The 15,511-nt window shown below is 34.9% G+C and overlaps 1 long non-coding RNA gene across 1 annotated transcript in view; it reads left to right on the top strand.

Annotated features, from left to right (window-relative positions):
* LOC146397576 (uncharacterized) overlaps positions 1–15,511 on the top strand; it is a 145,596-nt gene that overhangs the window by 99,169 nt on the left and 30,916 nt on the right. The window lies entirely within an intron of this gene.

The raw sequence follows: 15,511 nt of genomic DNA, 5'->3' as shown, positions 1-15,511 counted from the left end.
GCAACCGGGAACACCAGAGCAGGGACTGCAGGGAAGAGACTTCAGTGTATGCAAGATGTGAGAGCACAGGTGTGTTGTAAAGGGGACATCTTTGAAACATACAGCTTTCGGAAGAAAAAAAGGCAAAATGGAAGTTAAAACTTCCCTTTCGCAACTGGGAGGTGGAGAGGAAAAGAAGAGAAAAGGGGAAATCATAAGGTCTTATAAAACAAAGTAGAATCACTAAATGAGAGGATTCATAATCCCTCCTGTGATAGATAGAACACTATCCCCCCAAAAGAGGTCACCTAATACCTGTAACCTGGGACTATGTTAACTTATGTGGCAAAACAGAAGTAAGGTAGCAGATGAAATTAAGATTGCTAACCAGCTGACCTCAAAACAGGGAGGTTTTTTTGGATAATCCAGGTGGACCCAATGTAATCACGGGTGTCCTTAAACATATGAAAGAGGTAAGAGCTAGTGTCAGAGAAAGACTCAGCCAGCCATTACTGGTTTTGTGGATGTAAAGAGTCCACATGCCAAGGAATGCAGGCAAAAGCATTATCTATAAAAGAAAAAAAAATTGATACACTGATAAGAAAAAGAATATATGTATATATACACACACACACATACATAGACACACATACATACATATATATGTATATGAGTGGTTCACTTTGCTGTACAGCAGAAACTGGCACAACATTGTAAATCAACTATACTTTAATTTTAAAAATGTCGAAAATAATATCTTACACTCTTCAAGAGACACTTGTAAAAGAACAAAAAGACAAATCACTTGGCGAAAATACTTGCAAATGACACATATATCCAGAATTTATAAAGAACTCTCAAATTCAATAATAATAAAATGGGAAGGAACTTAAAAAAATGGGCAAAATGTTTGACCAGAAATTTAACCAAAGTGCATATGTGGAAGGTGAATAAGCACATGAAAAAAATGCTCACCTTCATCAGTCATTAGGGAATGCAAACTAAAACCAAAACAAGGTACCATTACACACATACTAGAATGGTTAAAATTAAAAATACCAAGTGTAGGGAAATTGAAACTCTCTTATACTTCAGATGGGAATGCAAAATAACTTTCGAAGACAGTTTTCCAGTTTCTTTAAAAGTTAAATGTACATCTACCCTTAGACCCATTCTTTCCACAACTAGCTATTTACCCAAGAGAAATAAAAGCATATGCTATAGAAATATTTGTGCATTAAATTTCAATTAGCTTTATTTGTGATCATCAAAAACTGGAAACAAACCAAATATCTAAACAAAAGAAGGGAATGAATTAAAATTATGCTGTATCATACCATGGAATATTACTCAGTAATAAAAAGGAATTCACTAATGATGAAAATGAAATCTAATCTATACTAACAGAAAGCAGATTGATGTTCGGGAATAGGGTAAAGGGTAGGGAATATGATATCAGCTACCTAGTAGTAGGCAAAGACTACTATGCAGAAAGAATAGAGGAAGGATAGTTAGCTAGCAACGTGTGCATGTTTTTAAGATTTTGGTGGAAGTATTTAAGGCTATCATGCCAAACACAGTGACTGCAACATCATGGGCATGAAATAAGTGTTGGTTAAGTGAATGAGCAACAGTACAAGGATCTCAAGTCATTCTAGTTGTAGGGAAGATGGAGACAGTCCATAGCTGAAAGGTGGTCATTAAATTGGGGAATACTTCATATGTTACCATTGGGAAATGTTTCTGTGTTTATATAGGCATTGCTTATAGAAAACATTTCAAGAGCCTTCTTTCAGTAGAAATTCACTTTAGTTACCAACAGATTCATCTGGAATCTTCAGAAAAGGAAGTGTATATTTTCCTATAGTACTGTGAAGAATAACTGATTGAGAAACAAAGGAAAATCTGAAAAAAAAAAAACAAAAAAAAAAACCCTCCATGACCTGTTTATAACATAGGTGTATGGATCCTGCCTCACGTTCTATTCTTTGGGGAGAAAATAATCATGGGATATGCATTCATTTCCTTCCTGGAATGTTAAACTGGAGACAAATTAAGGTTTTGCCCTTTCTTTCTTGAGTGGAGTGAAGAGTTATGTGCTCAGTGTAACAAAATTTTGAGCACCTGGCCACAGTGTAGCACATACTGGTATACATACTACCTAGGTACTCATTGGTGAGGTGAAACCAATGAATTAGAAGTTCTTTGACATATGACTTTTCTAATTAGGAGAGAACAAGATCTTACCTCCAGAAAAAATAGGCAGACCAGGGACTTTAGCTGCATCCATTAAAAAGCAAACTAAGAGAGTTCTAAACTTAAACTGAAAAAAATTGTTATTAGTCAGTAATGATTAATAGAAAGTATGATATGGGTCAGGTTTCTGTCATTTTAGATCTTTTTAAATCTTGCTTCATGAATTTTCCATTAGTTATATGAGTGGGTCACTTTGCTATACAGATTGACAAAGGCTTATATATTTGCATGTGTATTTTATATATGCATAAAATATAAATTTTTAATCTAAAATTTAATTTACATTTATTTAAAAATAGCTCATATTACACAGTTATATTATAGTTTCCATTTATGAGGATTTTATAATACTTATATGCAAAAATTTTTTAATTAATTAATTGGGTAGTTCCCATTGTGGCTCACTGGGTTAAGGGTCCACCATTGCGAAAGCTACGGCAAAGGTCACAGATGTGGCTCTGATCCATTGTTGCCATGACTGTGGTGTAGGCCAGCAGCTGCAGCCCCAGTTCAACTCCTGGCCCCGGGAACTTCCATATGCCATAGGTATAGCTGTGGAAAAACATTAATTTATTAATTAGTTGTCATTGAATTGACAATTTTTTTTCCCAAATAATGTAACTGAAACCAACAAAAATACTGTATACTTTCATCATCATTTCTAAAATTAAAATCTCTTAAGTAATCTAAATAGGGAAAACACTATCTTAAAATAAAGAATATTCCTTTAAATTAACAAAATGTCTCTTTATAAAGTTCTACTGTGTTTTCTTCTTTTTTCCCTGTTTGCCCTTGGCTTTGCTGATACTAACTTGTGGACCTGTGGTCTTTGTGAGTCACTGCTCTGGAGTCCATTCTATGAAGGAAACAGGCTGCTAAAGTATACATAGAATAGGAATTCTATTTATTTAGCAGATTTATCATCCTGAAACTCACAGAGGGCCACAGGGCATGTCATGCTAATATAACTCATGTGTTATGATATGATAACATCATGTGTACACAAGGGATTTATGTGAAATATGAAGAAAGGCTTTCTTGCTTTCAGATAAATAATGGGATGAGTTAACAGCTCACCTCTGAAGACCTAAAATGTGAGTACAGGATGGTTCTGATAAGAGGTGAAAGAGAATAAACTAAATAGTATTTGGGGTTGTCTCAAATCTGATGCTATAGCACTGCTGATTCTTGGAATATTAAAAATTCTCACATACATATATTATCTTTTTTTAGCCTAATGCATGCTAACTGGTAAGTTCTAAAGATTATACCCCCTACAGTAGAAATGGCAGAGCCAAATGCCAATGAAACTCACTTGAAAAATTTTTCATTTGCAAAAAATACGACATAATAGGTGCCACAAGTTCTACTTAGTTTTGCCAATGCTTGTTAAAATTACTGATGTTTCCCAGTCATAATGAGTTACTTTTTTAGGGGAGAGGAGATTCATAAATTTTCAACATTTAATGAAGCATTGGTATATTCTATACTTTTACTGCTCTCTAGTTTTTAACCTCCAAATTTTGTTTCATATACTGATGTTGGCATATATCACATTAACTTTAAAAAAAGAAGCTTATTCCTAAAAACGCATAATGTTTTCATTACTTTCCTTTTTGAATTCAATTATCCCGTCATTACACTAAAATCACTGTTAAGTACCTATTGACAGTCTCTAATACAAAGACTCCATTTCTGGCTTTATCGTGTTGAACACCTTGCTTTATGTGTTAATGTGAGATATCTGGTCTGTACAAGTAAGTCTAAAAGCATCAGATAATTTCATTGAATTTGAAATCCTTTTAATTAAGTGAAACCACTCTGTAGCTTGACAGCTGTGAGAGAAGTGACTACATGGAATTAATATGATAAATACCAAAGAAAAATCAAATTATATTTATATTTTAAATCATTTATATTTGTAAGCAGGATTCATTGTTCACTCCATTTTCCAATGCTAAAATTTGACAGCATAAACATGGTGAATAAGGCCAAAATGCTGAATGGTCATTGATCATTAAATCATAGGATGAATCAGTTTTTATGAAGAGCTTTTATCTCAAACTATTTTTCAAATTAATTAAAAATTCTATCATGGTTTATTAATAAAAGGCATTTAGCTTCTACTCTGTAGGCTAGGCACTGTGCTAGGTGACAGAAGTACAATAATAAACAAGTCATATTTCTTTAAAGAAACGTACATTATAAAGGTAAAAGAAGTAGCAAGAAATTATATTAATTAGCATGAAAAGAGCTACAATGAAAGTAACCATAGAATAATATAGAGTCACTTAGAAGGAACACTTAATGCTTTTGGAAGGAGAAATGTCAGAGACGACTTACTTGAGGCTAGGCTGACACTGGGAGTTATGCAGCAGTCAGGTAGCAGAAAAGAGAGGTGTGTTTCCAGAGAAGAGAAAGCACAGGTAAGAGGCTGGAGGTGAGAAAGCACTGTAATTTGGACATCTTTGGTAATTTAGTGTGATTGAAAATGAAACCAAAATTGAAAAAAATTAAAAAAAATTAAAATGAAACCAAAATTGAAAAAAATTAAAAAAAATTAAAATGAAACCAAAGTCTTGTTCTTTGAAAAGATTAATAAACTCCATAAGCCTTTATCTAGTAACTAAGTGAAAAAAAGAGAGGACACAGATTACTAATATCCAAATTAGGGAAGGGACATCATTACAGATCCCATAGACGTTAAAAGGGTTTGAACAACTCTATGCCCACAAATTTGATAGCCTAGATAAAATAGGCCAATTCCTTGAAAGACATAATCTGTCAGAAATCGCACATGAAGAAATAGACCACTTGAATAGGACTAAATTTATTAAAGAAATTTAATCAGTAATTAATAGCTTTCCAAAACAGCATCTAGGCCTGGATGGTTCACTGGTGAATTCTACCAAACATTTAAAGAAAAACTTATACTAATTCTGTACTATCTCTTTCAGAAGATAGAAGCAGAGAGAATACTTCCTAATCCATTTTAAAATGCTGGGCATTGACCCTAATGTCAAAACCAAAGACATTACCAAAAAGTAAAAAAACCTACAGGCCAATATTTCTCATGAATATAGATGCACAATTTCTCAAAATATTAGCATATTGACTCCAACAATGGTATATATAAAAAGAATTATCTACCACAACCAAGTGGAACTTATGCCAGGTAGGCAAAGGTAATTCAACATTCAAAAATCAATTAATGTAGTCCATTACATTAGCAGAAAAGAAAAATTACGTGATTAAATCAGTAGACACAGAAAAAAACATTTGACAAAATCCAACATCATTTATAATAAAAACTCTCAGTAAACTTAGGAAAAAGGCAGTAAAAGTCTGTCTTATAGCTATAATTTAAAATTTAAATCAGTTTAAATTGTATTATACTTTTGTGTCAAGTCACATGTTTAGATATTGTTTTCCTACTTAATTAAATCTTCAAACTTTTCAACAAAGTAAATATATAGATGACGATAATAGCTAGCTAGCTAGAGAGAGAGATAGGTGGTAGATTTTTAGTCAGGTTTATCAAGGTATAATATTATAATAGCTTCATATTTTTTACTGTTCTATTATATAAATATTTAAAAAACACATATAGTCATATAACCACTACCACAATCAAGAGGAAAGCGGTTCTAAAAAAAAGAGACCTGCTCTCTAGCACTGGAAACTATATCTAGTCACTTATGATGGAGCATGATGGAGGATAATGTGAGAAAAAGAATGTATGTATGTATGTGTGACTGGGTCACTTTGTTGTACAGTAAAAAATTGACAGAACACTGTAAACCAACAATAATGGAGAAAAATCATTTAAAAAAAAAAAAGAGGAAAGCACTTCTATTATTCCCCAGTTTTTTCCTGTGTACATTCTAGTCAATCCTTTCTCCTCATCTCTATCTTCTGGCAACTATTGATCTGTTTTCTATCCCTACAGTTTTCCATTTCCCGGAATGTCATGAAAATGTAACCATGCAGTGTATAACTTTTGAATCTGGATTCTTTCTCTTACTATAAAGCATTTGAAGTTTACCCATATTGATGCATATACTGCCAGTTGTTCCCTTTTATTTCTGAATAATAGTCCATACGTATATGTGCATTTAAGTCGTTACATAAGTCCAGGGGTAGGATTATTCACTTCCCAAGTCAGCGTGAGCCCTAAGTTCAATTTTCTTTCACAGCCAAGATTTTTGAAAATTGTCTTGATAATCTTAGCCTTGTCAAAGTTAAAATCTATGAGTAAGATTATGCATATACACAAAAGAGAAGACCATATCAAATCAAAGGTTAAAAGGAGATGGCTTTTCCAACAGTTTGTTTTGAGGAGGGATATGTAGAAGAGTGACCAGGTATCAGGGAAGAAGGTATCATGGAACAGATGGGGCTGTAAAAGGTCCAGTTCAAGCTAGTGGGCAAGATCCACTCTGCTACTGAGGTCTCCAGTGGAAGCCTGGGAGATGTTATGGGAAATAAAGTGATATGCCAGTGTTCAAAGGATAATTTTTTTTAAAAAATTAAAATTATGATTCTCATTAAGATTTAAAATTAACACATGCTAATAGTGTTTTAACTCATCAATGCGTTTCAACTCATTAACTGGTAAGATGTTCCAGTCAGTTCAAAGGGAAATCCAAAGAATATATTTATAAATCAGAAATGTTAAAATGAATGTGCAAATAGAAGAAAACCTAGCTTCTTCCACAGTGAGGGAAGTCAGTTGGTCCACTCTGGGACAGAATTTGCATGTCATGTCTATAGACAAAAACTATTCTGCATTTTATCAGTGTTGCAAAATACCTCCCATCAAATTGGAATCAGGTAAGACAGAAAGATGTGCTGTTGACAAGAGCCAGGCAAACTCCTGCCCACTGGCCAAATCTGGCCCACAGTTACTTTTTGTAAGGCCTGTATCGAAGAGTTGTTTTTGCATTTTTAAAGTGTTGTGAAAAAGAAACAATAACAACAAAAAGAATAAACTACAGAGGCATGTAGATGAAGTTTGCTGACCTCATCTGTTGACTCTTGCTATCATGCAGAGATCAGCAAAATATGCCAGTGGGCCAATCCAGATGGCTGCCTGTTTTGTAAGTAAGGTTTTATGGAAACATAGACACACACACACATGCATTTTTTAATTTGCTGTCTATGGCTGCTTTAGTACTACAATGGCAGAATTTAGAAATCACAACAAAAATATTGACTTTCTGGTCCTTTATAAGAAAAATTAGGCTATTCCTCCTTAGATAACATACATGGTTCTACAATGAAACACAAATTTATTCCTTTTTGAAAGATCTTTTACTTTTCTTGTCTCCATTCTTCTGTTTCTTTTGCTTGATTAACCCTATTTTTCCTTCCTGTCATCCATAATTCTTTCTCATATTTTCCTCCTCCTTTAACTCTTTCTCCATTAAATAGCCATAAAGTGGAACTAAAATATATTTTAAAAATAATTTATTAAATGAATTTTTAGATTCCTTCTTAAATCCGAAGTAAAAATAGATCTTTTTTTCTCACCACCTCCAATGCCCTGAGTATTGGAAGTTACTTTTCACTATGTTATAAACGTGTGTATGAGTCAGTGACCCTTAAAGAAAAGGACCTGTTATCTGAGAAACAAGAATCAGGGGGCCAGTCACTTGCCTTCTCTAGGCAAAACGAGGAGTATTTGTTCACATTTTAGTAGGTGAGAATTGAGAAAGTGACTTAATCTCTTTTTTTTTTTTTTTTTTTGGTCTTGAGGGCCACACGTGCAGCACATGGAGGTTCCCAGGCTAGGGATTGAATCGGAGCTACAGCTGCCAGCCTGTGCCACAGCCAACACCAGATCAGAGCCACGTCTGCAACATACACCACAGCTCACTGCAATGCCGGATCCTTAACCCACTGAGCAAGGCCAGGTACCAAACCTGCAACCTCATTGTTCCCAGTCAAATTCGTTTCCACTGCTCCACGACAGGAACTCCTGATATCATCTCCTTTGAATGGCTCTTTACTCCCACTGTTATGTACACAAAGCAGTGTGAAGTTGAGACCGACTACTAAAAACACGTCAGCATTTTAAAATAAAAGTATGTAAATATGATATAGATTATACCATAAATATATAAAGAGCAATGTCAGAATTTTTAAAAGCCACTATATTCACAAGCAGTGAGGAGATTTACAAAGAAATGTTTTCTGTCCCTCTTCCCTCTGCGGATTCTCTTTTGTCTCTCTAATCCCTGCCTAGTCTCCTGTACATGTCTTAAATGTCATTTTTCTCAAAATATCATCCTTGATCCTCTTCTCTTCTCTTCTATTTCTACATTCTATGCTTGTTATCCTCATCTGCTCCTATCATTTTAACTACCAGCTATTGATTCCCAGTCCATATCTTTAACTGGGAAATAGAGCTAGAGCTATAGGTGTTACACATACATATGTATAACACATGTATTAAATTGCCATCTCTAGTTCAATGTTATTGGGTTGAACTCAGCACAACATCTCCCAGTTCTCCGCATAACTTTTATTTCTACATTCTTCCTCATCAAGCATAAACTTAGGGAACAACCCATACTCCTTTAACCCCATTTTCAATCAATCTTAAATTGTTTTTATTGCAGGGGAATATACTGATATCTGCAACTGACACTGAAATACATTTTTAAAAATAGATAAATTTATAGAGAGATAGATGAATAGGTATGTGATAAAGCAAGTATAATAAAATATAAATTGTGGAATTAGGTAGTTGGTATGTGGGTATTCACTATAAAAGACTTTAAGCTTTTTTTTTAATGTTTCAATTTTTTTCATAAATGTGTTAGGGAAAAAAACTCTTTCAGTTTGCCCCCAAAATATCTTTAGTCACTGCTACGGCTTTAACCTAGACCCTCATTATCTCTCATCTAAATGATCCTGTTTGCTCTTCTTGGGTACTCCTAAAGGAGAGTTCCCTAAAATGTTGCTATTTCAAAATGTGGTACACAGACCAGTAAGCAGCCAGCACATAACCTGGGAGCTTGAAGGAAATGCAGGTCCCACCAGATGTATTAAATCAGAATTCACAGTTAAGAAGGTCCCCAAGTAATTTGCATAAACACTGAAGTGTTAAAAAGCTCAGGTCTATATGATAACTCTATCCTATATCATTCCCATGCCTCAAAGCTTTCAGTGACTCCCCTAAAGGGGATATCTAGGACCCTGAGTGTGGTTGCCTTGTTTTGGCCTTTCGAATATTTCCAAGGCACATGTATCTTGTCTCATTCTGTTTCCTCTTTCTGTAACACTCCTCTCATTTCTTAACTCTTCACCTAATTCTGTCCTACTTGTCCTTCAAGATAATGTAGTCCACATTGCTTTCTTATTATTTTGGAAATGTCTTTATTGTATTCCTGTATTGTAATTTTTTGAAATAAGAAGGTATTTGTTAGTTTTCCCAGTAGGCTGTGAACTTCAAAAAACAAAAAAAATGTTATCTTATTCATGATTATATTTCCAAGCATTAGCACAATTCTTGTTGCAGATACAAGTGCTTATTCGACTTAACCCAAAAGGAGATGACTCTTCCTGAAGGCGTATAATTCAATATGGAGTGGTTGTTCAGAAAAAGATAACTATAAGATAAACAGACAAATAAAAACAAGGTATTATAACTACACTTATTTAGCTAGATCTATCTACTTCAAGTTCTTATATCTACTTTCCAGATCTCTGAATGTATTCATAATAAAATAGCCATTTCATTAAATGTGTGTATTCTGAATTACAAATAAAAAACCCATACAAAATCATTATATATATATATATATATGTATATATATATATATAGCATCTATTAGAACAGGGCTGGTCTTTTTTTTTTTTTTTTTTTTTTTTTGCTTTTTAGGGTCTCACCCAAGGCATATGGAAGTTCCCAGGCTAGGGGTCGAATCGGAGCTACAGCTGCCAGCCTATGCTGCAGCCACAGCAACTCGGGATCTGAGCCACGTTAACAACCCACAGAGACGGTGGGTCAGATATCCCACAGCAACGCCAGATCCCTGCCCACTGAACAAAGCTGTTGTTCAGTGGATACTGCATCCTTATGGATACTAGGCAGATTCATTTCCACTCAGCCATGGAGCCAAGATGGGAACTCCAGAACAGGGCTAGTCTCATTGAGATGTGATATTGCTTTTGTTACATTTAAAGAGATCTTCTAAGTGCTTGTTTTCCAAAGGTGATAGCAATCATATTTTATCGGTTTTCATGCATGATAGATGAATGTACGGTGTCATATTTATCAACAAAGACAATGAAATGTCATTTAGATACTCATTGAGCAATCAGTCATCCATCAACAAAGCATAATTCAAATCTCATTTTGACTTTTGCCAGTGAGATTATTACAATTAAATGGAAAATTAAATATTTTGTCTATGTATCTTTTTAGTAAGGTAGATCAGAGCTGAAAGTAAAAGAACAGCAAAACTAACATTTTTTTTTTTTTTTTTTTTTTTGTCTTTTTGCCTTTTCTAGGGCCGCTTCCCCCGGCATATGGAGGTTCCCAGGCTAGGGGTCGAATCGGAGCTGTAGCCGCCGGCCACAGCCACAGCCACAGCAACGCAGGATCTGAGCCACATCTGCGACCTACACCACAGCTCACGGCAACGGGCAGTGGGCTCCTTAACCCACTGAGCAAGGCCAGGGACCAAACCCGCAACCTCATGGCTCCTAGTTGGATTCGTTAACCACCTCGCCATGACAGGAACTCTGAAACTAACAATTCTTATTATAGACCATGAAAAAAATTTCTTGTGATTTAAGCCCTAATCCCATTCACCCACCAATAAAAAGCAGTTTTTGGCCATATTAATAGAATAAAATATACATATATTTTAATTTAAATATAAGTATGTTGGCAGAATTCATCTAACTTGGAAATAATATTTTAGATTCCAATCACATAGAACTAAATATGCTCATTATTATTTTATACAGAACTAATAAACTAATACACTGAGAAATGAAGATTCTTCCTTCCAACCTCCTTCCTCTCACCATATTTATTGAGCAGTTACATTGAGCAAAACATTGTGCTATGCTGGGTTCCAGGGACACAAAGATAAAGCATCTCTTTGTTCATTCCACAAATATTCAGCACCTTCTATGTGCCAGGCACTGGTTTAAGCCTTGGAGATATAGCAGTTAATGGACAAAGTTCTTTGAGTTTACATTCTAGCGGATGAAACAGACAGGTAAACAAATGGGTGAAGCATACAATTACAAAAAGGTCCTCTGAAAAGTATAAGACAGGGTAATGGTATGGCATATATGAGGTCAGGGAGCAGGGCAAGGATGAGTAGAGTAGAGTAGAGTGGCCAGGAAAGTCCTCTCTGAGAAGATAGTATTTGAACAGAGAACTGAAAGAACCGAAAAGGTGAATAATCAGAAGATTGAGAGTGGAGAGAGGTAGTCCTGGCAGAGAGAATGGCAAATATAAAGACTCTAAGATGAGACTGAGCTTGGGGTGTCTTCAGCAGAGAAAAAGGCAAAGCTAGTGGATTGCGGCAGGCCACAAAGAGTGTGCTGGGACATAAAGTCGGGTAGGTAGACTTGATCTGAGGATTGTATAATGAGTTTGAATTTTATTTAAAATGTGCTGGGAAGACACTCAAGATATTTAAGCAGGGAAATTTTGTGAAATGATTCTTTTCTTGGAATGATCCTTCCAACTACTGTATGGAGGAAGAACCATAGAGAACCCAATGGAAGAAAGGCATTTGGTTAAGAGGCCATTACAGCAGTTCAGGAAAGAAAACAGCTATGTCTTAGATTTCTCTCCATGTAGGAAGAGAGAAATAGTTAACTTGGAGATATATTGTAAAGGTAAACTGATAGGATTTGTGTTTGATTTAGATTTAAGGGAATCGAAGGAGAATAATGAAAGAAGACACCTGTGTTTAAGTGATGACATGAATAATGAGCTAAAATGGCAAGAGGAGGCAGAAATTTTTTGGGAAACTGAGATGATATAAGATGTCCCTTACACACCAAAGTGGAAGGGGCAGGCAGGCGATTTGATTTGTACAACTGGAGCTCAGAGGACAGGTCAGGGCTGGAAGTACAATTTGGGAGTTATTCTCATATAGATGATATTTAAAGCCTAGAGGCTAAATAACATCACCTAAGGAAGAAATAAATAAAAGTAGAGCTTAGTGCTGACCCCATTCAAAATATCTATAGTCAATGAGGAAGACTGAGATGGTGCAGCCATTGATATGGAGGAAACCCAGGAAGCAGATCAGGTTTCATGGGCTAGTGACCCATGCAGCCCACATTGCTTCATGCTCAGAAAGTCCCCATACTTGGTTGCTCAGCTGCCACCAATTCTTAATAATTTTATCTTTGAACTTGAGTTTTGTAGGTGAAGTTTAGTGGGACAATGGAGCGTACAGGTGGGAAGAGAAGATACACACAATATGTGTATTCACTGTTCCTTGACGCCTCATCCATATTCCTGATGCCCCATGAGCAGAGTTCCAGGGGACCCAGGATGCTTGGATGTTCAGTGAGACTCAGACTAGTACAGGTAAGCATTTTACACTTAGAACAAACAGAGCAGGTGCTGGTGTTGGCTCCCTCAGCCTCCAGAGACTGTGCTTTCTGTTCAGAATTTGCTTTTAGAGCAGACAGAAGCAGTGGCATCTAAGAAACATGAAAAAGCAAAGAACCTTATTCTATCCTTTCTTACTTATGTTACTTCTCTGTACTAGACAACCACTTACACTGAAAATGGTAATGTAGAAGGAAAGGGAAAGATAGAGGGAGCCACAGAGCCTTTTCCTTTCAGTACTTCCTTTCTCATCCATAAGCCAAAGATGGAGAGTATTAATGCATGCATCTCAAGAAGTGAAATAAAAATAATTAAGTTAGTCTTGTGCAGCATTTCCATTGTTCTGGGAAGAGTACAATATATATGCTACAGAATATGAATTGTATAATTCATACAAGTTAAATGCTCTCATATTTTCATAAATCTGGCATTACATAATATAAAGTTGAACAGTAAAATTCATGTGGATATTTATTTAAATGCTAAATTTTTCTTTATTTATGAACAACATTGAAGACAAATTTAAAAAAAAAAGCACACCATGAGAAGTTGAAGCAGAGACCGTGGAAGAAAAGAAGAAGCTTTATGGTTTGCTAACCTTGGACATTTTTTTCCTTGCTTTTTTGAACAAAAAAGCCCAAGTTTTCATCTTGCTCTGGGCCCACAAATTATGTAGCTGGCGCCGCAGGGAGAATAGTATCTTGGAATCCAAGTGAAGAAAGTGCTTCCAGGAGGAGGGAGGGATCTGTCAACTATGTCAAATGCTGCTGTGAATTGAGTGAGATAAGGACAGAAAATTGACCATTACCTTTAGCATGAAGTCTATCCAATTATAGTCAATTCTATCAGAGATGTTGAAGTATGTATGTGTATAATAGTTTAACAGTAGTGAAAATAAAGGAGGCGATTTATACATTCATTTTTATTTGTGATGTTTTCATTTAAATATATTAGTTTTATTTATTCTAATTGTTTCAAGAATAAATTACCATGTATTCAATGACAAAATGGAATCACCCTAGAACTTAAACTATTTAAGAAATATAACTAAATTATGTACTGTTTATATCTTCTGTTGGGGCAGATTTAAAGTGCTATTTATTTTTCTTTCTCTTTTGAAAATTTTCTTTCTGTTTTTATTTTTCTCCTTTACTTTGATGGTACCCTACATGGGAGGGAGTAAATTTTTATTAGATCAAATTTGGCACTAAAAAATAGTTTGTTAAATAAAAATATGTTTCCTGCTTTGCTAGCAACATAAAAACAAGTAGATGAAATACAATGACCAAAACTTTGCCCTCCTCCATATTATTAATTACATAAAAATAAAATTTTCCAGTTCATTATATAGTACCTTAAGTCAGCCACTAGATGGCAGATGTTACCATATTCAACAAATACTTTCTTGAAAGGGAACCAGTTATAAGCACTTAAAAACTGAGTTGCAGAAACATAAAACCCTACTGACTGATTCTCTCCATCCTTCCTGCTCTTGAAGAAACAGATTCTGGGGGCTTGATTTCTATGACAGTTTTCCTTGCGTAGAGATGGAAGGATTAAGGCTTTCCGCTATGCATGTACAAGATGAATGATTCAGAAAGCAATTCTGGAATCCTGTCAACTCCATAAAATATAAAATTAAATCACAAAACTGAGTAACAAATTGCATTTATATTACTATGAAGATGAATGGAGATGTTGTGTGTAATATCTTCAACTAAAGCTGAATGGATAACCACACTGATCTTGGCTTATATCTGACAAAGAAGGATCTGACATAAATATCACAAAGCAATGCTAATATATTTGTTACTATGTTAACCTAATTAAATAGCATTTTAAAAAAATCCTTTGATAAATTATTTATTTGATCACTATGTTGGTTATTTATTCCTTATATGGCAGTTCCAATTGAGGAGTACAGTGAGGAGGAAGAAACCTGAGCTGTCAGAATAATGTCATACCGCAGCATTTAATGTTGTCCCCAAGTATAAAAATTGTATCTGGTAGAACTATAACTCTAATTAACCAATTTCCTTTGGTGAAATTGCATATTACTTGTATTTTGACTGATGCCTTGAAGTATATTTGAGCAAATTAAAACCTTTTTAAGTTTATAACTTTCCTAAGGTAACATTTCATTAAGATAGCTGTGAATATCCTGCAGTATTTCACACCAGGTATCTTTTTTGGGTAAATATTGGAAAAATAGTAATTGATTAACATGATAGGAAACTTTGGAACTTAAAAAATAAAGAATCAGGGTCTGAAAATAAACCATATTCCCTACTGATACCCTCCGTAACTCCTAATACCCTTTTTTTTCTCTAATTCCCTGATATATGCTTTCTCCTTGATTTTTCCTCCCACCTCTCTGCCTGTCCCTTCTCAGTCTTTTCCCTGGGTTTCTCTTCTGCCTGTTTCTTTAATTCTTTTGTTCTCAGCATTCTTCTTATTCTTCTTCTCTATTGCTCTATATAATCTTGAGCATTTAATTCATTCCCAGTGTTTCAACAGCAATGAATACATAATATCTTTCCAAATCCTGTGAATCAGTATCATATAGGGGTTATATTTAAGTTCTACTATTATGTTGCCTGGGTTCAAACACTAGTTTGACCACCTAACAGTTAGGTAATGTTGATAAATTACTTAACCTCATTGTCTTAGTTTTCTGAT

This window comes from Sus scrofa, chromosome 13 (genome assembly GCF_054392235.1).
Source record: "Sus scrofa isolate SSC_HxYL_T2T_F1_AM1 chromosome 13, Sscrofa_HxYL_maternal_Yorkshire_Landrace_v2.0, whole genome shotgun sequence".
Lineage (NCBI taxonomy): Eukaryota > Metazoa > Chordata > Mammalia > Artiodactyla > Suidae > Sus > Sus scrofa.
The sequence above is the reverse complement of the archived record's forward strand: the minus strand, read 5'-3'. Positions and strand labels throughout refer to the sequence as shown.